Genomic DNA, 24374 nt, shown 5'->3' with positions numbered 1-24374 from the left:
TTAATATTTTTATATTCTCTTAATTTGATTTCTAAATTTTGTTTGTATATCACTCTCTCTCTCTGACACACATACATACACATAGGGTTCTATTTTAATATCATATATTTAAAGTTTGTGACTTATACAGAAGCCAAATGTGTAGTCACCCTGCAAAAGTACCAGAAATAAATAATCAAGATGGGTCTTGAGATGGGTAACAATCAGAAGAATATATATAGTAGGCTAGGTCCAATCTTGATATTAAGCTTTTATAACAGAAATATTTCTTCTTTATGTTTCCTGAGATGTTAGTTTCCCTCAAACAGAAAATCAAAAATCAGCAAATATTCCTTGTAAACAGAATTAAGCTGCCCCTGCATCTTCAGTGAAATATTATTATTTCCAAGTTGTGAAGTAGAGGGGAACATTGGCTAGGTCTTCTTTTATTACTCAGCTGGAACAATGAAAGAAAGGGCAAAATGCTAAAGAAGTCTGTCAAATACGCACAAATAAATGTTGTCGTCCCCCACTCAAAAGCACTTTTCTGATGGGTATTGTTACATTAATGAAGGTTAATGGGGAGCAGATAGAAGCAGCCCTTGCTTGTCATTCATTAAGTGTTAGCACTTACAGCAACTTTGAAATATTGGAAAAGACAGAACATCCGAACATTTTCATTGGGGCCATAACAAGGGTGGCAGAGGTTGCAATCTGTAAAGGCTCTGAGATGTTGAATTATTGAATGGGTTTCCTGTGATGTTGCAGTTGTTGAGAAACTGCTTAAATGGAACTAATTAAAGAGGGGACTGTTATGTATTGAGGAGAATTCATACGGGCAGTTATAAATGGTTAACTGTTGTATTCATTTAAACTCTTAACTGTCTGTCTACCACTTTGCAAGTTTGTGTTTTGAGCAGGAAGATCACTTTAAATTCATTGGCTGCCGCCTATCGGCAGTCCGTATAAATAGATGTCAAGGCGACTATTAGAGCCGCTTCTGTGTTAACTCAATAAACGTTCTGTTATTGTCCACTTTTGCCTCATCAATGCCTCAATGATCCCAGAACACAACAGTGGCAACGAAGGTGGGATGTGCTGCTGAGGAAAAAGGAGTCAAGAGCCACTAGGAGTAAGACCAGGCATCAGCGCCCTGGTAGGAATGATGTTCCCCCCTCTGCCTGCCAGCAAGCCACGCTGGAGGCATCTGCATCCTAAGGGACCCGTCCCTAGGATCAACACAGAAGCCCTTAGCAGCACAAGGCATTGAGAGGCTCATAACAGTAAGCCATGGCAAAGGTTGGCAAGCTGTCAGAGTTCAACGTATCTCACCCAGAGCAATGGAGCTCATATGAAGTGTTTTGGGTTTTTTTTTCCTTCAGAAGGAGTAGACAGGTCTAAAAGAGGGGAAAGGAAGTATAGCAGCCCAGGAGGAGAAAGCACAACATAAAGAAGGTACAAGTACTCTACATGCTGGCTATTAACAGAAAAAGAAGATGAATCTCAGAGAGAGGGGTCTTAAGGCAGAACAGGCTTAAGAAAGAAACATTTATGAATATTAATATAACAGCCAGAGCAGGAGTGTCAAATGTGCTGTGTCATGTGACGTGTCACGACATATCACTACTATTTTTGCATTGCCGGAGGTGGGGTGGGCATGGCCTCAGCATGATGCAACCGGCCTGCAGTTTGGCAGTTTGACACCCCTGAGCTAGAGCATAGTATATTGGTAATTGTATTAGAGTAATAGGTAGTAGTAATAACAGCAATCATGATACTAAGATTACCATAGTCATAGTTTAGAGATAGACATAGCACAGAATATAGGAAGCACTCACATATTGGTTTTATGCCTTGTTTCCTCAGGTTATGACAATTTGGACCAGGAACTCCATCACCAAGCAATGCAGTTGCAAAGTATCACTTAGTGATGGAAACTCTGGCAGTCCTGTTGATCACATGAGGATGTCATATAATCATGATTTCTGACTCCTTCTGGTTTCCCCATTGACTTTACTTATTGGAAGCCAGCAGGGAATGTCAAAAATCACAATCACTGTGACTGTGGCTCACTGTGACTTCATAATCACAAGTTTGGTACCAAGTGCCAAGACTGTGATCACACGACAGGGATGCTGCAACAGCCAGAACTCTAAAGATCCAATGTACAGTAAATCCCCCTTGTTCAATGCCATTGTAACTTTAAACAGTTACTAAATGAACGTTCATAACCCAAGGACTGCCAACAAGGAGTCCTCCAAAGCTCTCTGATATATAACAATAGCATTATAAAAATGAATTCCTGGATAGATGGATCAGCAGACAGGAAGGCAGGCTGCTCAATCGTGCATTTTTTCCCAAGAGTTCAAAGTGGCTAATGTGAGATTTGAACATGATGAAATGAGATCTCTGATTTTAATGTCAGATACCTTGTTTATTTTTAAAACCAAGGACAAATGCCAGAAACCTTCAAGGCTGGTAAATTAGCAACTGCACGACCATTGGCTCAAAAAAATGGGAAAAGGATGTCCACAACTCAAATTTGGTAACTAATGAAAGTAGAGAGCAGGATTCCACAGTGCAGTTAGAAAACATTTTTTTAGGCATGGCTTCCTAATTCTTTTTTTTTAAAAAATCCACTTATCTACATTTTTCTGTAATGCTTGGAAATGGAGACCGAGGAGAGAGTTTAATTTCTATTTCAGTTATAAGATTATCAGCTTACCTTTCATCCTCATAGCATCAATTATGTGCAGTAGGGACAGAATCATCACTATGAAGTAATCTAGACTTGCTCTTCAGAATAAAGAAGGAATGAGTAAACTATTAAATGAGAGAAGAAGATCAGAAAAGATAACTTAGTCCTGAAAAAGAAGGAAGGATCAGAAAGAAATTTAAAGTAATCCCACTTTCATTTTCTTTGGTATAATATAAGGCATAGAGAAATTCTAATTTCAAATTTCTGTTATTCTACCCTACAAAAATAAAGAGAATGCCTTGTTGGCCATAAATCAAGATGAGGTTCTTAAGCCTGGTATGCTCCTGGACAAAATAGCATCTGAAGTAGAAAAAGTAGATAAATATCCTTTCTTTATGCGAAAGTAAAGGATAGGTTTCCCACAGGTACAAGGTGAAACACCCTTAGGAAGGGAGAAATAATTTTATATACAGTTGAAGCATATTGAGTTTGGAATGTTTTCTCTCATTGACCAACATAATTTGAGACATAAGCCATTTAGAGAGCATGCTCAGTTACTATGTATCAGTGCATGCTAACCCATAATATTCTTAGTATGATCACTTAACTTTCAGGACCTGTGGGCAGAGAATTTAGAATGTTAATGAGAAAAAATGTCAAAGGTTTACTTAGAGTGCACTTAAGAGTCCACAAAGAGACTCTTGAAGAGTTCTCTGTCTAATCAAAAAACAAACTATAGACATCCTGTTAAGACAAACACACTCCTATCCTATCCTAGCCTGGAGAGCAAAGCTAGTTTATCTTGCAGTTGAGAATCACCCAATCAATACTAACAGAGTAAAATGCTTTCTACATTACATTCAAAAGAGAAAACAAGACAAATTAAAATACTAGAAAACCCATACTGCTTATCATGTACAACAATACAAAAAGTCCATGTTGTTGGTACTACAAAGTCAGTTAATCAATCAATCAATCAGAATAGAGCTGGAAGGGACCTTGGAGGTCTTCTAGTCCAACCCCTCAAGCAGGAGATCCTATACAATTTGAGACAAGTTGCTGTCCAGTCTTCTCTTAAAAACCTAAGTGATGAAGCACCCACAACTTCTGAAGGCAAGCTGTTCCAATGGATAATTGTCCTCACTGTTAGGAAGTTTCTCCTTAAATCCAGATTGCTTCCCTTCTAGATTAATTTCCATCCATTGTTTTTTGTCTTGCCTTCTGGTGCTTTGGAAAATAAGTTGCCCTCTTTTTCTCTATGGCAGCCCCTCAAATACTGGAATAAAATATATCACCTCTAGTCCTTCTTTTCTTTAGTTGTGTCCATGGAATACTTGCCTCTGACTTTGCTATTTGAAAAGGCTGATTCCTAGTGAATTTCATAGTAATAGATCTGAATCCAGATCTCCCCTGTCCCAGTCCAATGTAGTTTAATAATTCAAGGTGACCTCACTTTGGTAAGATCTTCCATACACATTTCTCTTATGTGCACGATAAAGCAGGTAAGCAGTCCAGTACTGATGTATCAATCATCAGCATAAATCTATCCTTTTTCTACATCTCTGTTAGACAGGCAGTCATTTCAAAGTATCCATTTTCATTCACTACTATTTAAAAAAAAACAATCAGAGCATTTGAGAGAGAATACATCCAAGGCTAGGCTGGAGGATTGGAGCCCCAGAGAGTATTTGCTTTGTGAGTCAGTGGTTGGAAAAGAGTGATGCTTCAAATGTAAGCAGTAGGTGGGTTAAAGAGACTGAGAAAATAAAGTTGCATATAGAAACTGAAAGGCCACGTTTGTCATAAAGTAAAAAGGTGGAGATGGGAGAAATACATCCAATGGATGGTTAAACTTGTACATCTGTTGCTCTGCTGTGGTTTTATTATTATTATTATTCATGAGTCTGTTTGTTTAGAATTAGATCTTTCCCAGAATCTGGCCATGAAGAAGGAATCACATGGGAAGAAAAAAAATATGTGACTGGTTTTATGTAGGTGATTGCACCTTTCCTTTCCTCCTCTCTTTTGTTCTGACTGCCAAAAAAAACCCCTGTCATATATCTCAGTATTATGCCAGTTTTCCAAAACAACCATTTTATCTAATTGCACTGAAAAATGGAATTATGGAAATGCTAAATCACTCAGAGGTGCTAAGTGGCAAATATTTGCTGTAATAGATGCCTAAAAAAATTGTTTCTGTCATTTGTCTGAATGTTGCCATATGGCCCTAGGAAGGCATAAATCATTGTGGGGGCTTGAGGCACATTCCAATGTTTCCTGAATTGAATTAGCTTTTTTATCCATTTCTGCCTAATCTGAGTCATGTCCTTTTGTTAATTTCCCTTTTATATTTAAACTGGAAACTTTATCAGCACTTACTAAAGTAAAGCCAATGCCAGATATTGGAAAGGCTTTCAATTTCCTTATGCTGTTTTGAAAGACTTGTTAACCCACCAGTGTTGAAAATATCTATCTGTAGCACCTGCTGATAATTACTGTACATCAGTAAATTAAAGAGCAGTCTTGATGATATTGATTAGATAATTTATTCGAACAAGCTGGCCTGGCCTGATGGGGAGTTAGGGTTTTAATGTTTGTATATTTTGATTGTTTTAACTTGGGCAATAATTTAATTCTTTTTTTTTAACTTTTGTATTTTTATTCAAATGCCCTGTTCACCGCCCTGAATCCTTCGGGAGAAGGGCGGTATAAAAATTCAATAAACTTAATGATTATGCTTTAATCTACTGCTTCTCTGTGCAATAAGGACTGTTCAAAGGATTATTCTTGCTCCAGTTCTGACAGTAACATAAAAAGAAATATTTTTTTAAAAAAATATGTCCTTCAAACATATTTTTACCCATTATCAAGCCTGAAGAATACCATTGCACAATACATTTTTATATTATTATTGATGTGAGGTGCTATAATGGAAAAAGATAATAAACTTTATTAAGTGTGTAGAAAAGTCATGAAGTTCAAGATCAATACAGTGGAAGTCCTTATCGGGGAAGAATATGAAAATATTATTTTCTTTTGCTCTTAAAGCAATGGCATCAATAAATTATATGTAGCACATGATTGTTTGCATTGAAAATAGTTCAACAGTAAAAATGACCTGTTCCCCTTAGTGAGATTACATTCCAGCTTTTCCTTTTCCTTCACTAATGTGGTTTTCTCCCATTTCAGTGACTTTTAAGCTGCTGCAAAGGTGAGCTATTCCATTATCAATAGTATTTACCCTTGATCATAAAGCAGTTGCATTCTTTCAATCCAGCTTGTTGTATCCTCAGTCTAAAATGCTGCTAATCTTCTTCCAGCTCTCTTGTGTTTTGTGCACTATACCATTTTTGTAAGGAATATCAGATCTATTAAACTGAGTGACATATGCACACACAAATCATATAAGCAAAAAACTGTCATTAGGGAGTGGGTCCCTCTTGATTCCAAGATTCCGCCCTAGTTTTATATTGGTCATGTTATTGGTCACATTATTTAGAGACAGGAATAATTTTCCTATTCTCTCACAGGCTTTCATGACCTTAGTCAAAACCAAATGTACAGAAAAGTGAAAGCATTCAGCATTTGGAAGTGAAGCTGTGCACTATATGGGGTCCGTGATATCCGATTCACAATTAGGTTACCTGGTAATGTTTGTTCACAATAAGATTTCCTCACATCTACCTGCTGAGAGGAGCAGGGATGTTGAAACAATTATTTATATTTGTTTCCCCAAATGCTATAGCAAACACAAAATCCTTATGAATACCTTTCTCTCTCTCTCTCTCTCTCTCTCTCTCTCTCTCTCTCTCTCTCTCTCTCTCTCTCTCTCTCTGTGTGTGTGTGTGTGTGTGTGTGTGTGTGTGTGTGTGTTTATATGTATATGTAAAGGGCTATCAGAATAACTTTGGAAGACAGGAGAAAAACCCAAAGCCTAGACAATGGTCTGATATGAGAAATCTGAATCCAAAGAAGTAATGGATTTATAAAAGGCATCTCAAAAGGGATCTTTGTTAGTTCTCTGGAAAAGAAAACCAGGGGAGAAGGAAGTTTTTTTTTAATATAACAATAAAAGTTGTATTAGTACTCATGGTTTTGATTTCTCTCCAAACTTCACTACTTTGAAGGGCTGACATGGTTAAATTGCAGTTAATGTGTCAAAGGCATATAAAATAGGAGACTATACCTTCCCCCTCTCTGTTAGATATAGTTATGGAGGTCAATTGAATTACCCTGCAACATATCTCCTCATGTAATTAGACCACTTCTTTAAACACCTTAAAGTCAATTTTGTTCCTTTAGAACCAGTTTATAATTAAGGAAAATTATTATTCTGGATGATAGTTTCCACATCAGTAGAGAATAACAGTTTGATAAATCCAAAACCAATAGGAGGAAAGTCCATCAAACGTAATGAAGAGTCAATCTGCATAAATTGGATAGATTGGATGAAATGGTATAAGTCTGTTCATTAGGCCAAATCAGTGGTGGGATTCAAATATGTGAACAACTGGTTCTCTGTGTGGATGCTGCTTCCAGAAGTCCATTCTGGGCCTGGGTGATAAAAAAATTAACTACTGGTTCTGCCGAACTGGTGCAAACTGGCTGAATCCCACCACTGGGTCAAATGGAGTCCTTTCAACATTCTTTTCCTGAGAGCACCACATGCTTTAGCAAATGAACAAACAAGTCATCTTTTTAGGTATTTCTCTTCATAATATCTAAGTGAAGACATTTGATGAAGTAGTCTGTTTCCTGACTAGGAACTTATAGGTTCTTCTGGAACCATACATACATCCAGGGCTTTTCTTCTCATAGAATGCTCAGAACGGCGTTCCGGCACCTTTTTTTTTTTGCACAAAAAAAAGCCAGCTCCCTTATTGGCTTTCCTAACCCTATTGCAGGGCTAGGCAATCTTGGCCCTTTTTATGACTTGTGGACTTCAACTCCCATAAATCCTGAGCCAGCCATGCTGAGGGGAAAGGGAGAGGTTTCCAAGCTGAGACATGCTGGCTCAGGAATTCTGGGAGTTGAAGTCCTTGAGTCCTAAAAGAGCCTGCACTAGAGGAAGACATTAAAATTATTTACAGGATTACTTCTTTAGGAACTAAACTTTTAGAATCTAAAACAGCTAATTCAAAAAAGCCAACAGGAAAGAACCTCAGATTTTTCATCTGCTTCTGTCTTTTGGAAGGTAAAATTAGATAACAAAATAATCTATTTCTTATGTTAACATCTCTGCAATGAAATCAAAGGTAACAGGAAAGAAATGAGAAACATTTTTCTCAATGTAATATGTCTAATTTAGCTGATTCTAGAAAAAAATAGTATCTTTTGTACACTCTTGAAAACTATTTTGAATCTAAACAATTCTTAAGAATGAAATATTCTTAATTTGGACTTTACTTTTACTGTTTGGACTGTTGTGTGTTTTGAAAAATAGATTATTTAGAATCTAGTTATGTTGCACTTCAGTCTTTAAATAATAAACCTAGTATATACATAACAGTATATGATGTTTTCCCTGGTGAGCTTAACATCAATAACAACATTTATTAAGAAGGCTAAAATAATTTCTGGTGGTATTATCTGTATATTAAAATTTTGTACAAGCAGTGATCATGTATCCTAGCAAAAGATGTTACATAGGTGCATAAGCATAGTCAGTAACATATGCCTTTTTAAAAATATCAAACATGTAAAGAAACAAAAATAAGTCCAAAATATCTGTATTAAATCCAGAAATGCCAACTTGCAACCAATATTTCTCATCTATAACTATTGCACCCTAAGGATACCTGCATACATGCAAATGCTTCTCTGGGATCAGGAACACAGCAGGGATTGCTTTTTCTTTCCAGTAACGTATACCTAAAACCAGTTTATTGCATTTGACAATTGTACTAAAAAAATTTCATTGTCAACCAATATAATTCATTTAATTTGAAATCAAGTGAAAAATTGATTTAAATTATTTTATTAAAACAAATTAATGGCAATTCTTTTATAAGAAGTTGCCTCAAACAAAATGAGTTTGACATGCCTGCTCTAGATAGTTGAATGCTCCAAAATAAATTCTAGACCAGACCTGTACATGTAGCCTACCAAGCACCCTTGGACAGAGCACAGACCTTTTTTTAAAAAAAGTAATAAAATTACTACCACTGCCCTGAAAGTCATGTTGCCTAGTGCCTCCATCGCTTACCATGACCACGAGCTCCAACACTGTAGATGCTCTTCTAGTCACCAAATCATTGATTAGCCCACCAGCATTCCTTTGCAGACCACAAAGATTTTTAATTTATCAGTGTGGGCCTTTCCCTTCTACAAGTTGCACAGATCTCTTCTAGATTTTCCTCTTGCCTTTCCGAGTTAACTCCTTGGTCTGCCATTGAGCAAGAATTGACTTTGTAGGGAAGCATATTATCATTTGATGTATATTTAACATATGTTCTACCTTTATTTACCAATTATATAATATTTGTATGCAATCCACATGGTGAGGTTTGGGGCAACTTAGAATAGAAAAAAAATATATTTTTAAAATCATAAGATTAAAACATAAAAGCAGGGCTTTTTTTCTCATATAATGCTCAGAATGGTGTTCCAGAACCTTTTTTTGCACACAAAAAAAAAAGCTTTTGCACAAGCTATGCTACTCCCTCTGTTGGCTTTTGGAAGCCTATTGGAATTGCTGCTGAGCGTGCCTGATTGGCAAACGTTGCACTGGCTAGTTGTCTGCAGAGAAAGCAAGTAGGCAGGAACTTTGCATCCCTCCCTGCTGCCCAACTACACCATCTCAACTAGGTAAGTAAGAGGACAAGGAGTGGGAGGTGGGTTCTGCGGAGTCCATGTGCACTCCTTCCTTGTGCTCACCTGTGTCAGCCAGGCTGGTGGCCTACCTGGTGCTTGACCTGCGCCACCGTTGCCTTGTCCTGCATGCCTAAGTGGCCGCCCTGCATTGCCTGGCCCGCACCACTTCCACTGCCCACTGCGCACAGCCCCGCCATATAGAGCAGGCTCTGCTGCTCCCACAGCACCAGCTGTGCCGGCTCTGGCCCCGGGGGGGAGCCCACTGCCAACACCCCTCACACCTGTGACCGCAGCAGCACTGCCCCCCCACCCCCCTGCCTCCTGCGCCTGCCAAGATGAGAGTTCCGGCACCTTTTTTTTTTTAGAAAAAAAGCACTGCATACATCATTGTTCAGGATACGTGTAATGAGGAGAGACTTTAATGATGCTGCTTTAGGTCAAAAGGAAGAAGAGAGGCCAATTGTCATTCTCGGGTTTCAGTGCACACTAGAAAGGTGTGACAGAGAAGGCAGAATTAATACTAGATCAGACCTTGATGGGCTCTGATTGTGGTTGAATCAATAACTTTTCTTAAGCAGTTCTAGTTATCCTATAGCACAAATATCTATCCAAGACTCTGGTAGATTTCAACTTGCCTTGTTTTTTCCAATGGCATATTGATTGATTGATTGATTGATTGATTGATTGATTGATTATGTGCCATACAGTTGCCTTTGACTCCCAGAAACCACATAGATAGCTGGATGAAATCTTACTATTTGAGTTGTTTAACTTCTTTCAGGAGCAAGAACCCATCTACAATGGTTATGTGGTCTCCATTCAGTCTTGCAGTGTTTCTCTGAGTCTTAGCAGCAGGGGTAAATATGTAGGAAGGATATATGTTTAGGTAGAACTGGCCTGGTTGCATTATCATTCTGTAGTAGGATAGATATGAACAAAGTCCTGACAGATATTTATCTTAATCATTTGGCTGTCAATCTGTTAAATACTTCACTGATTTATGAATTAAGTAGTTGGTTAAATTTAAATGCATTTACATTTGCTGATCTCAGTGAGGAGACTGTTGTTGAACATGATGGTACATCAGCTTAGAAAGCCTTTGCAGAGGAACATTTTTTTTTAGAAATCTATGTAAAGAAGGGGCAATTTAAAACTAAATGTTTAACTGTTTTTTTAAAAAAACCACCTGAAATAAATTTGCAGGGAATGTATAAAGATTGCAACTTTATCTGTATTTCTTCCCCTGTTGTATATTTTTTCTTTTGCAAGCAATTATGGGTAATATAACAAACTAGGACATTTTATAAATGTATACATTTATGTTTGTACTTTCCTTCTATTTATGCAATCTAATGCATTTTAATAAAATAGCTGCATTATAAAAATAAGAAAAATATGGATTTTGATATGTGACTGCATTTCAATTTATATCCAGAAATTCTCACCCATGTTTAATGCATACTTCTATGGGCATAGAAGGGACGCGGTGGCTCAGTGGGTTAGGACGCTGAGCTTGTCGATCAGAAGGTCGGCAGTTTGGCGGGTCGAATCCCGAGTGCCGCGTAACAGAGTGAGCGCCTGTTACTCGTCCCAGCTTCTGCCCACCTAGCAGTTCGAAAGCACGTAAAAATGCAAGTAGAAAAATAGGGACCACTACGGTGGGAAGGTAACAGCGTTCCGTGCGCCTTTGGCGTCTAGTCATGCCGGCCACATGACCACGGAGACGTCCTCGGACAAGCGCTGGCTCTTCGGCTTTGAAACGGAGATGAGCACCGGCCCCTAGAGTCGGAAACGACTAACACGCATGTGCGGGGGAACCTTTACCTTTACCTTTTATGGGCATAGAACACTGGAAATTCAGCCCTAACCTAAGGAACTGACATGCTTTCTCCTCTCCCTTTTGCCATGCATTATGGGTTACTCTGATTTTTTAAATCTATCATGATGTATATTATTTGAGGGCAAATATATTCCAATATCACATGTCATGGCACACATTTCATCAGTGCATGTATTTCATAGTAACCAAAGCATTCCACTGTGATTAGAAAAATAAAGCTATTTGATGAACTCCTTGGTTGGGGTAAGCATACCTGATTGTAGAACAAGGAGTGGCAGAAATTGGGGGTGGAGTCAAAAAAGGGAATCAGTCTAGAGTCTCTACATAGCCATAAGTGGACTAAATCTACCTGTCTTGAAATCCATTAAGTGCCAAAATGGTGCTAACCATTAGTTGACTAGATTCCCGTGCATAGGCATGAGCAATAAATCAGTTTAATTTGAATTTAACATGTTGCCCTGGTCTTTCATGCCTGACATTGAAAATGTTACCATCACAAGTACTGCACCTTGCAATGAGATGGCTTAACCAGCATTTCAGGGTTCAATTTCCCAAACTATGAAAGTTCCCGTTGAATTTTTTGACCTTAACATACAGTGTAATATAAAATACAATTCAAATTATGCCACCTTTGGAGGAATTTCAATGATTTTCAGGAGAGAAAAGGTTAAAGTCTGATGTTCATGGCTCTAGGTCTCCTGAAGAACAGAATTAAATGTTTTGTAGGCATCAGGGGTATTATATTTTGCAAAAAATATTGACATTTTCATTCCACATCTGGACATAAGACTTTATATAGTTGATATTTTAGAACCTGGATTTTAAAAAAGAATGTGCAGACATATAGTGTTATGGAAATTTAAGATTTGGAAAATATCTTGGAGATAATATAGTTCAACTTGCAGGATTTCAGTATTACAAGAATCTAGACAGATGCCATCCTCTGCTTAAAATCTTCCAATGAAAGAACATCTACAATCTTCTGTTCCCCTACTGAAGAGAAAAAATCCTTCCTCATGTACAATCAAAATGTTTTCTTCAAGATTTGAACCCATTCTTTCTTGTCTTCTTTTCTATAACAACACAGAACAAGTCTGCTCTGTCTTCTACATGACAATTTTTAGGTGCTTGAAGACAGATATTATTATTATTAGCTTTTTCTTATATATCTTTATACATATGACACCCATCTCCCTTACAAGAGGCACCTTGTAGGAGATATGGGAGCATACAAATTTAATCAACGCATAAAAAGAAATAAAGCAAAATAACCAACATTTACAGCTGTTCCTTATTAGATTCCCTCCTCCCTTCCAGATCCTATATCATCCTAGGTGGTCTCCTCTGGACACACTCCAATTTGTTAATGTCTTTCCTAAAATTCAGTAATCAGATGTAGATGCAGAATTGCATGTAGGGCTTGACCAGTACAGAAACAAAAGGAGTGAAGATCATTCTTTATGTTGTCATTATAATTCATTGATGCGGCTACAACTGCACTTTTGGTTAATGATCAGTTTGAGATCCACAAGACCCAGAAATATTTTTCACATGATCTGCTGCCCAATATGGTCTTCTCCATCCTATATTCATGTTTAAAACACTTTCCCTATCCAAGTGAAGGAATTGCATTTGTCCCTGTTGAAATTAATCTTGCTAGATTTTGCAGAATGCTCCAGCTTTTCAAAGTTTTCTTCAATCATTACTCTGCTATTTAAGGAGATTTTTTTATTCTTCTAGTTCTTTGATGACTTAAAATCCAGTAGGATTGTATTTTCTATCCCTTTATCCTAACTGAATATAAATATTTGTTGAACATTACAAGGCCCCAGATAGACTCCTGTGATACATTGTTCAATACCTTTTTCCAGCTTGATAAGGATATATGCTCAATGGTAAGATTGCTCAATTACTTCTGTATCCATCTAATTATGATATAGTCCAATTCATATTGTTTGCCAGCTTCTCTACAAGGTTATTATTGGAGAAATTATCAAAGACAAAGTATTCTACCACATTTCCACAATCACCTAAACTGGTTATAGTGTCAAGGGGGTGAAGAGAAAGGAAGAGAAAGAGAAAGAGAGTGATCAGGTTGGCTTGGAATGAATTATTTGTATGTTGACTCCTGCCAAGCAGCGGATATTTTTGAAAGGACTGCTGATTAACCTGTTCTGTAGCATTGTCCAATATTGACATTAAATTGATTACTCTGTAATTGCCTTTCTCTTTTTGTCTCCTTTGGACAATGTTTGCCCTTCTCCCATTCTCTGCCACTATTGCTATCTTCTGTGTTTTTGTAAAGGTCACAAAAGACAGAGAGGACCACAGAAATGACCTTGGAGAAGAAATGTGGCACTTAAAAAACATGAATTAAACACAGGAAAGGAAGAAAATATTAAAAATATACTTTAAGTGGCTCTGCTTTAACTCTCTTTGTTATATTGTAAGAGAGAGGGAAGGGGAAATGCTGTTGGGCTTTTAAAATTCTCTTATTATAGCCTATATTAATAGAGGGTTTTTTTTTTCTTCTCTTCCCTTTTTTCTAATTACCAAAGTAATGAAAAACTCTTTTGTTGCTTTTGTTCATAATGAATCTAAATTATATTTGTGCTTCAGTCTTTCTAGGTTTCTTGTTGCAAATATGAGCTTCTTGCTATGCAACACTTTGGTGATTTGTCTCATCTTCCATGTCCTATGGATGTTTCTTTTAATTCTTAGTAAAGTCATGGGTGCTCCCAGTGCATCCAAAAATATTTCCCAAGTTGGTCTCATTTTTCTTCTCCTTGAAATGGAATGCAATATTTTATTTTTTTAGAAGTTCCCAAATCTCTTGTACTACCTTTGATTTGAAAATTTGAAAACACTGACTACTTTTTCAAGTTTTTTGAAATTCTCTATTCCAAAATCCAATGTAACATGCTGTGAGAATAACCTTGAGAAACAGAAGAAAGAGTCACAACCATGACCATGGTCAGACAAAAGAAATGTAAATCCAAAGCGGAAATGTAATTTGAGAAAACATATCAGATGTGACTCACCTTTGTTTTCTAAAGATAAAGGCAGGGAGAGAGAAGAACTATTCACACTTACAAGGTTGTGTTACTATATAGAAAATATACACTACCTATAATATTCCTATAATAGTTTTAGAACTCATAACTTTGGTTTCATAAGTTTGTCTACTGACACCAAGTGTGAATGCATGACTATGCTCCAGTTTTGATGTACTTTCAAATGCAAGATGACATATGGATTTCTTTCCAGTGGCATTTTCCTGTTCCTTAGGATCAGAGCTAGAAGAATAATTCCCTAATAATTCCCTAATAATTCTGGAAAAATGAATCAGTCAGCCAACACTACATGTAATCCTTCACTAACAACCACAGTTGAGCCCAAATTTTTCATTGCTAAGCAAGACAGTTGTTAAGTGAATTTCACCCCATTTTACAGCCTTTCTTGCCACACTCATTAAGTGAATCACTGTAATTGTTAAGTTAGTAACATGGTTGTTAAGTGACTCTGGCTTCCCCATTGATTTTTGCCAGGGAATTGCACAGCTGGTGTTCAAATGAAGACATAGATGCTGACACGAACTCATCATTTTATATATAAATAAATATATTTACAGTAAATAAGATAGTCAGTTAAATAGAAGCATCATCAGGAAAATCAACACAGCAGGAACATCATGAGGTAAATTACAGATCACACAGGGCACACAGAGGAAAAAGGTGGAAAACAAGGAAACTCTCCCCCTTTACACCCACAGCAACCAATCAAGCTTAGATTGCCTCATGCAATGGCTAGTTCTCCTCAACCAATTAGCTATAAATGTGTGTTCTTACTCATTGTCCAGCCCTTCATTACTCCAGCTATTAAATATCTTAACAATTTTGCTTGTCTGAAGATCACAAAAGACACTAGAACATTGCATGATCATCAGTGTGAAAAATATTTATGCATCCTTTTTTTTCAGTGTCATTATTATTGAATGGTCACTAAACAAATGGTTCTATGTCAAGGTCTACATGTATTGAAGAATTTTGGAGATCTTGGCTACATTATTTTTTCCAATTATTTGAAGTCTTATAATGTCTGTTTTGCAAAGAAAATCTGTAATATAGTTCAGGATTAAATAAATCAGACCCTCCACATGGTTTAGTAATTTATAATACATCCCAACAATAATGCCACTAGTACTTTATCCTCTTGTTAAGCTTATTCAGTGCAGTGCCTTTCTTTTGAGGAAAGAAATAATAGTTGATTAAATTAAATAACCCTGTTTATTATGATGCTTTATTTTATACTATTTCCATGGCTATTATTGAGTTAAGTTTCATTAAACCTGCATTTAACAGCAGCTATGGGAAGTTTTTGCACCATTCAAGCCTTAATGAAACTTAATCTTACAGTTGAACGGGAAGACTAAGAAAGATTCTGATTGGGGGTGGAGGAGTTGCTTAGCAACCTTAGGAGTATAGCCTGACCTCACCATGATGACCTAAACATACATCTAAGCTTTGAACTGTTTGTCACATACAAAACACTGATAAAATCTGTACCCTGTCTTCTAGCAATCTGGTATTTATTCTGTCAAGGCACCTGTAAGAGTTTATCAGGAATTATTGTTTAGGTTTGAACTGCCTACACAAAGGCTACCCCTGCTACAAGTCTAGGATAAAATACAAACAATACAGAGCAGTAAACTTTGGGCTTATCCCATGAAGTGAAATTGGCAACTGATTTATCTACCAAGAGCCATTCTGCTATGGCCAGGTGGTCCAATTGAATGTACCACTGAAAGAGATTACTGGCAGGCAGCCCTCATGGCAGCTAGGCAGAGATGTACAACAATCTTGGCATTTTTTTGTAGTGTCCCCAGAGCATTAATTTTCTACAGATGCATATATCTGAATTTTGGGAGTGGGGTGTGTGTTTCACTTGCAGACAGTATGTTTTATTCTAGATTCAAAATCTAATTCTGTAAACACGACTTCTTGACAGTCATATATTATTTTGTAAGTTCTGCAAAATACTCAAATGTTTTTCACTGTATTTTCAGGCAGGATCTTTGTACTTTATATTTCTTTGTACTCCTTCTCTCCTTTTGTCTGGCCTATTTAATTTTAAATAAGTTACCTCCTTCAGTCCCTGCATTCCACTCACAATTTTCATCCCACTAGGTTTTAGTACTTCCTTTGAAACCATATTAGCCTTCCTGCAGTCCACTTACAAACTTCAAGTTCTCTTATCTGTTTCCCAGCTCTATAATTTATACAGAGATCCTGAAAGCATTGGATTGCAAAATCTGACTTATTCCTTCTTATATTTAGCACTCATTAGTGGATGCTGCTACATCCTGTATATTCTGTACACATATCCTGTGTATCCCTCCCATTCCATTTTCTCCTAGTCTCAATTGCAGTATTTGGTATCACTATTTTGTAGGCTGTGTCCTCCATTCCCCACAAAGTTGACTGAAGGAATTCTGTCAAATCTTTTCATGGACCAAATGCGAAAGATTGACAGAGCTCTCTTGAAAAATATCTCTGCATAATTTCTGTCCCATTTTTTTACCCTTGAAGAATACCTTATTAAAATAGCATTCCTCTGAATAGCTAAAGTTAGAATTGTTCAGATTTAAATCATCCCCCTAGGCTTCCAGAATATAAAACTCTCAAAAGAAAATGGATGCCTTCCCTAAAGGATGTAAAAGAATTCTGTCATTAATTTCCATGGAGATGAATCTGTAATATCAATCAGACTAAACTAGATATTTATATCTGTAATATATATCAGACTAGACGGTATCAGATAAATTCATGTAACAAGATTGATATTAGGGAAATCTATCTTTAAGCAAATTATTTTCAGCAAGTTCATAAGAAGCATGGATATTAGGGGGCATGGTATACAAACATTTGTGTATTACTGAAAGCTCTGAATAAAAATAGGTTTGGATATTTTGAAACATTTAGAAAAAATAAAAGGAAATTCCTTGGGAATGCAATGTAATTCTGCTGTTGTAAAACAGATGTATTCTGATACATGCATTCTTAGTATCCATATCCATAAACACTACTATGACGTAGACCTGGGTATCCTATCAAGAAAAATGCAAGACAAAAATTAGAGTTTAGAACAGCTGGTAGAGGCAATAAAGAGATCCAGAGTTTATAATTTACCTGGCAATTGACTGGAGCTAAAAACAAACCTTCTTAGTTTGCTTCCATCATTATAAAGTATAGCATAGTCTGTCTGATCCACCCTTTTCACATGCATGAAGAGAGGCTCAGCCAATCTCACTGTATACATGTTGTACTTTGATAATAAAGGTTCATTCATTTAATTGATTCACTGCCATACGTATTATATCAGTTCCACTTGAAAATCTAAAGTAAATCAAGCAACAGTTTTCTGCACCTGCAAGAATGTTTGTATGATCCAAATCAATTGCAATTGGTGATTCAATTCAACCTATTGATTCAATTTGTCACTGATCAATTAGTACTTGGGTAGACGACAACTAGAAAATCTAATGCTATAAGATAGATTAGGAAAATGATCCTGGAAAAAGGCAATGGTAAGCCAATTATATATTGTTATAGTATTGCTATTATTTTAAAGTGCAATCTCATTTGGTTTAATGGCCCATAAAGATCTCATATATACTTCCATTAATTATATTTAGGGACAATTAACTAGTAACTTGCAAATTCTGGGCATAATCTTCTATGTCAAAGTACTACTACCAAAAAAGAGCAGGTTATAGAAGAAGGATAGCTTGCTGTTAAAAATATTTTTTTCTATTTCAACATCTCTCATATGCTCAAACCACACTCCTGGTGTAAATGAAGTAACCACCAGAAGCATTATTTCCATTGTTCCTAAAATATAACTTTATTTTTTTTATGATCAAAGTTTCCCTCCTCTCTATGCAAATAGGAAAAAAAAACAGTATGTTATTGATAGCTGGGCTATTTGAGAGCTAAGTAAAAGGGTAAATTCATCTGAAGCATATTGAAGTCCACACATCTTCAGGGTGCCAAGGTTGAGAAATATTGGGCTTTCTGTGTGTATATGTGTGTATGTATGTAGGTGTAAATACATATACACACATATATACACATATACAAACATGCATACATACCATACATACAAACATATATACTTTCCTGGGGGGGGGGCTTCTTCTTTTATCCAGTACTCCAGAACATGTAATCACATGACATCACCATATGATTATACATGTGATTCAGTGGGAATTACTAAATTCTTTACTAAGAACAGCTTACACACACACACACACACACACATACATACATAAATACATGCATAGACACATATAACAGCTGTTGGACCATAGGACAGAGTGACTCAAAAGCAAAGTACAAATCTTTGTATCAGTGGGACATGGTATTTTCACTTCCTACCCTGCTTATTTAAAGTCCATTTATTCAATACTATAACTAAAAGTCTTTACTAAGATATGATAACCTTTATTGTCTTTTTTTTTACTGTGGGCACAATGACCCACGTCAAAAATGAAATTTAGTTGCCAGCTCTCAAAGTGAACACTACATACCCTGTATATGTGTGTGTCATGTCTCACTTTTTCCAAACAATCAGATAACTTGAATCTCAATTTCTTGTAGCTCAATCTTTCCAGTATGGGCCCTTCAGTAAGGCAACACCCTTTTCTCCCCTTATTATTCAAAAAGGCATGGATTGAATGGATTAGCATTAGATTCAATATAGGCAAAGAGAGAGGGGGAATTTTGTTTTGTACAGCACATAATTTACTTATGGAATTGGAAATCATAACATATGGAAATGGCTATTTAGATATCTTTGAAAGGCAATCAGACAACTTAATAGGGTATCTAACAATGAAAGTCAGTGAAACCTCTGTATCAGCAATCCCCATCTTCATATCTCCAGATGGCTGTATTGCTTGTAATTTGCCCATTGTTCTGCAACATTCTGCTTGTAAATCTAGGCCATTGTTTTGAAACTGATACTTGATAAAACTGGGTATTTAATTCCCTCAAGCAAGATTCTTATGTTTGTTTCCATTTTTAAGGTAGAAATCAAATAATTCACTTCTATAAAAAAATGTTTACATATACTCTGCATGCATTTAAACTAATCTGATTGAAATTTATTCCACTATCATTCACATGATTAAACATTTTTCTTTGGAGTTTATTCAAAAGTGGCCATTAAATTATCTGGAGCAGGGATTTGGGTATAGCTAAGCTCGACTGTTACAAAGAGTTAGATGGGAAAAATATAACAAACATTTTATGATCAATTTTGTTTTTCATTCTCCCATTATATGTACATCTGGGTGGGAGGTGGAAGAGTTTGAAGGGAATTGTGAAGTGATACTTAATGGTGCAGTGCTGAATAGTCAAGTGATGCATGACTGATGAACATGTTTGGAAGGCTGAGAACCAGATGGGCATAGGTAATTCTCATCATAGTGACCTTACAAATGGGAAATGGGAGTTGCATTTTAGATTGCAAGTGATGAGGCATAGCCTTGCTAAATCTGCACATTTTCCCTTTTTCTCATTTTTTTAAAATGTTGTAATTTAATATTGAGGATTAATGACAGCCTGTAAAAAGAGGTGATTTTGTAAGAGCAGCTAGTTTGAGAGATGGAAGCAGAAGAGGCAAGGAGTAAAGGAACAGTTTGAGAAAAAAACTAGAAAATAGGCAAATATACATGTCCCAGGATAATATTGCAGGATCCAATCTGATTGGTCACTGGGACCAGAGGTTGTGTCTTCCAAGCTTTCGGAATGATGCTGGAGTCCATCTTCAGGGAATTTCTCTCTAGCAGAGTGTTTGCTGTTCTCTCTGTGTTATTTATAGTGTCTGTTGTAAGTGGCTTTTAGATGTTGATTGGGATGTGTTGATGGCTGGCTTTTAAGTTATTAGCTGTCATTTGCTTGTACTGCCCAGCCCTCTTCTTCCAAGTACTTGATAGGCTGGTGGTAAATTAGCACTCCTGTTGACTGATGAGGCATCTGTTTCCCAGGATTCTATCACTTCCCTGGCTGTTTTTGTGCATACTCGTCCAACAATCTTGGTAGCTGCAAAATTGAATGTATGACCTTGTTCATTGCAGTGTAAAGATAGCAATGAGCTTGGGTCTCCAGTCTGACTGCTTGTTTTTGTTCTTTCAATCTGGTGGTTAGCTTCCTCCCCATCTGTCCTACATAGTCACAGGGACAATCAATGCAGGGAATTTGGTAGATTACATTGGAAGTATCTGTCACTTCCAAGCAATCTGTACAATGCATAATTTGTTCTCTATGGTAGCCTCTGAGTACTGTGCGATGCTCACTTGCAGACCTTGGAAGCTGCGTTCTACAGCTTCCAAAAGGATTTTGAGAACTAGAAAGGACAAACATTCCTTGGACTGAATATTATTTATTTATTTATTCATCCATCCATCCATTCATTCTACATTATATGTAACCACCCACAACCCAGAAGGAACTTGGGGCTGGTAAACAAAATAAAAACACAATGTGGGGGAGGGGCCAGCGCCACAGTGGGACGACACATCCTTTGGAAGCTCTCAAAGGACTGTCACTTTTTAGCTGTTTGGGGGGGGGTGTCTGTCTGAGTTCTAGACAGATCAGAGCAGTCCTGTAGGGACGGTGAAGAGGGGAAGTACAGTTTGACAGCATAGGAGGGATCGCAACCTTCTGGAGAGCCGACAGAAGCTTCCCAGACCAGCAGCTGTCAGACGGCCATTGCGAGCCGTCACAAGGCAGGGCGGCCACTTGGAAGATCTGGAAAGTAAGTTTGGAGGACTGGGTGAGATGATTGAGAGACCTTAAATGCTGGAAATTGTGGGGGGGAGGGGGAAATAAGAATAATTTGAAGTTGTGGAGAAGTGGGGGGGATCAGACTTTTAAGCTGCTCCTCTTCTGGAACTGCAGCAGTGGACAACAATGGAAGGCAAAAGAAGGCAATGAATCAAGTATCTCGGCTGAGAATACTCTTGAAGCTTATGAAAAAGATAAGGGAAAGTAAGTGACCTTGAATGACATCTGCTGGACTCACTGATCAGAAGTTTACAGAGTCTGTTTTTTTTAGTTTGCAGAATGGTGGATTGTTTTCCACTTTTTTTAAAAATCCCATTTATATCCCACCCTTCTCCGAAGACTCAGGGCGGCTTACAATCTAAAGCACCAATCAATGTGCTTAGCAATCAGTGTGCTTAGCAATAGCCTTCATTCTATGTATATGCCTGCCTATTAGGGCTTTCGGCACCCCTCAAGTGGCATTATTACAAAGTCAGCTTATTGCCACCAACAATCTGGGTCCTCATTTTACCTACCTTGGAAGGATGGAAGGCTGAGTCAACCGTGAGCCTGATGGGATGCAAACCTGCACTAATTGCAAGCAGCTGGTGTTGCTTAAGGAGGCATTAGCCCACTGCTCCACCAAGGCTTTTACTTTGGAGACCATTGTAAAGTCGCGTGCTTCACATAGAGACGGACACAGAGCTGGGGTAAAGATGAGTTTATTCTGAACAGAATGAACTAGGGAAACAGGGAAGCCTGGCATCTATTTATACCTGCCCAGGTGGATGGCATCCAATCAGTTCAAACCTGGGCTTCCTGCCAGTGCAGGTGACAATGGGTGTAGATCCTGGCTTCCCACCAGGCTGACCATGCCTGGGGCTGTCAACAGCTTAACTCATTAGGCTTATCCTGAGTGAGCAGTTATCGCCCGGAGCTGTCCAACCCTTCTGCTGATCTGCACCATCAGCCTCCTGCTGTGCTGTCCCTTTTTGTATGCTGGGAGGCATACACTGCACCCCTTCCCCCATAGTGAGGAGGATCCTCTGTCGTTCCTTCTTAACTATATACAGCTTATTTACAATTTTTACATTTAACCCTCCAGATTCCTCCTCCCCCCAGGCTTAAGAGCGAACATAATCACTGAGGTAGCTGGGGGCTCTGTGTGTCCTGTTTGATCTTCTCAGGCTAGGCTCTGTAGTGGTTTCGGTTCTGCTTCCTGTTCCTTGGTCTGGTTGTGTTGGTCTGATTTGTGTGTGTGCATGTGTTTCTGTGTTGGCTCTTTGTGACCTGCTGCCCTCAGGCTCTTGCCTACTTTCCCTGTCAGCTCCCTGCCAGGCAGATGGATGCCCCAAAACCCTTCCTGCTGTTCTTCTGGGTGACTGTGACTGTGGCTGTGTGTGTGTTTGTGTTTGCTCTGCCTCCTCCCTTGCTGTTTCCATTGATTCTCCACCCGTCTGTTCTGTACCAGCCTGCTACCGGCCCTGCAGAAAAGGCAACCCCTTTATAAACGGCAAGAGGCTGGAATGACGTCTGCCAAATTTATTACTACAAAAAACAAACAAGACACGTACCAAGATACAGAAGCTTTGAAACACTATCTGAGCGGTTGCTTTCAGCAAACCAGCCCTCCGCAAACATTCCCTTTATAAAGAGTTCAGGGCATGGCCTCTCTCTGCCTCCTTCCGAGAAGCCCCACAGCCTTCCTCTGTTTACTCCTACTTGACTGCCTCCTGCGTCGGGCGTCCTTGAACAGGGCCAGCTGTGGGTCATCTTCATCCACACTGTCAGGCTCACACAGCTGGGTCTCCATGGTGACCAAGTGGGAGGGGCCTGCCTGAGGGCTATCATCAGCAAGTTCTTCAACCCCCTCAGCAAGGTCTTCAACACCCCCCTCCTCCTCTGATTCGTCCGACCCAACTGCCGAACCCACAGGCTGACCCTGAATCACAACACTGTCATCTCAGGGGCTCTCTTCCTTAGTTGATCTAAGTGTCTCCTCCACAGGAGTCCCCACTCCACCCTTACTCTGTAGGAAAGGGGGCCTGTCCGTTCCACCACTTCACCTGGCACCCATCGATGGCCTGTGCTGTAATTTCTAGCCCAGATCTGCTCCCCTATGTTGAAATTGGTTTTGAGGGTTGGGGGTTCTGTGTCTGCTGATACCCTGTCTGGGTGGAGTCTGTCTAGTGTAGTTATGAGGCGTCTGCCCCACCTGAGCTCCGCTGGGCTCTTTCCTGTGGCTGTGCAGGGTGTTGCGTGTTGATGGAGGAGGAATGTGGCCAGTCTCTGTTTCCAGTCCCCTTGTACTATTCGTTTGAGTGCATCCTTGGTAGTCCGCACGAACCTCTCTGCCAACCCGTTACTGGCAGGGTGAAAGGGCGCTGAAGTGGCATGCCTAATCCCCAAGGTCCTCAGGAACACCTGGAAATCCACGGAGGTAAATTGTGCTCCGTTATCAGATACTACTACATCTGGTAGCCCATGTGTGGCAAACACTCCCCTTAGTGCCTGTATTGTGCCCGCTGATGTCATGTTGGACACAGGTACCACCTCTAACCACTTGGAGTGATTATCCACAATGACTAAGAAGGTGTGTCCCTGAAATGGCCCCGCATAATCTATATGGACCCTGGACCAGGGGGTGTGAGTTTGTTCCCACTTGTGGACTGGAGTGTGTGCCTGCTCTGGGCGAGACCTTTGGCATGTGTAACATCCTGCTAACAACCCCTCTATCTCTTTATCCAACCCAGGCCACCACAGGTAACTCCTGGCCAGAGCCTTCATTCTTACCACTCCCGGGTGACCCTCGTGAAGGGACTGAAGGACTTTCTCCCTAAGTTTTGTGGGGATGATGACCCTGCTCTCCCACAGCAGGCAGCCTTAATGGGTTGAGAGCTCGTGCTGCTGCGTAAAAAATGCTGTGAACTCAGGTCCCGGTGACTTGTCCTGCCACCCGCTGCTAACCCAGGACTGAATTTTGCTAAGAATCTAATCCCTGGGAGTTTTGGCTGCTATGTCGCTAGTGTCTAATGGGCACTCAGCCAGCTCCTGTATTGCTAATATCTGATTAGCAGGAGCGGGATCCGGTCCAGCCTCCCTTATGGGAAGTCTGCTGAGTCCGTTGGCGTGTCCCATTTCCTTTCCTGGTCTATGGATTAGCTTACAGGAGTATGCTGAAAGAAAAATGGACCAACGGAGCATCCTTGGTGAAAGG

The sequence above is a fragment of the Vipera ursinii genome (genome assembly GCF_947247035.1).
Source record: "Vipera ursinii genome assembly, chromosome: 3".
In the NCBI taxonomy this organism is placed as follows: domain Eukaryota; kingdom Metazoa; phylum Chordata; class Lepidosauria; order Squamata; family Viperidae; genus Vipera; species Vipera ursinii.
This window is presented reverse-complemented; position numbering follows the sequence as displayed.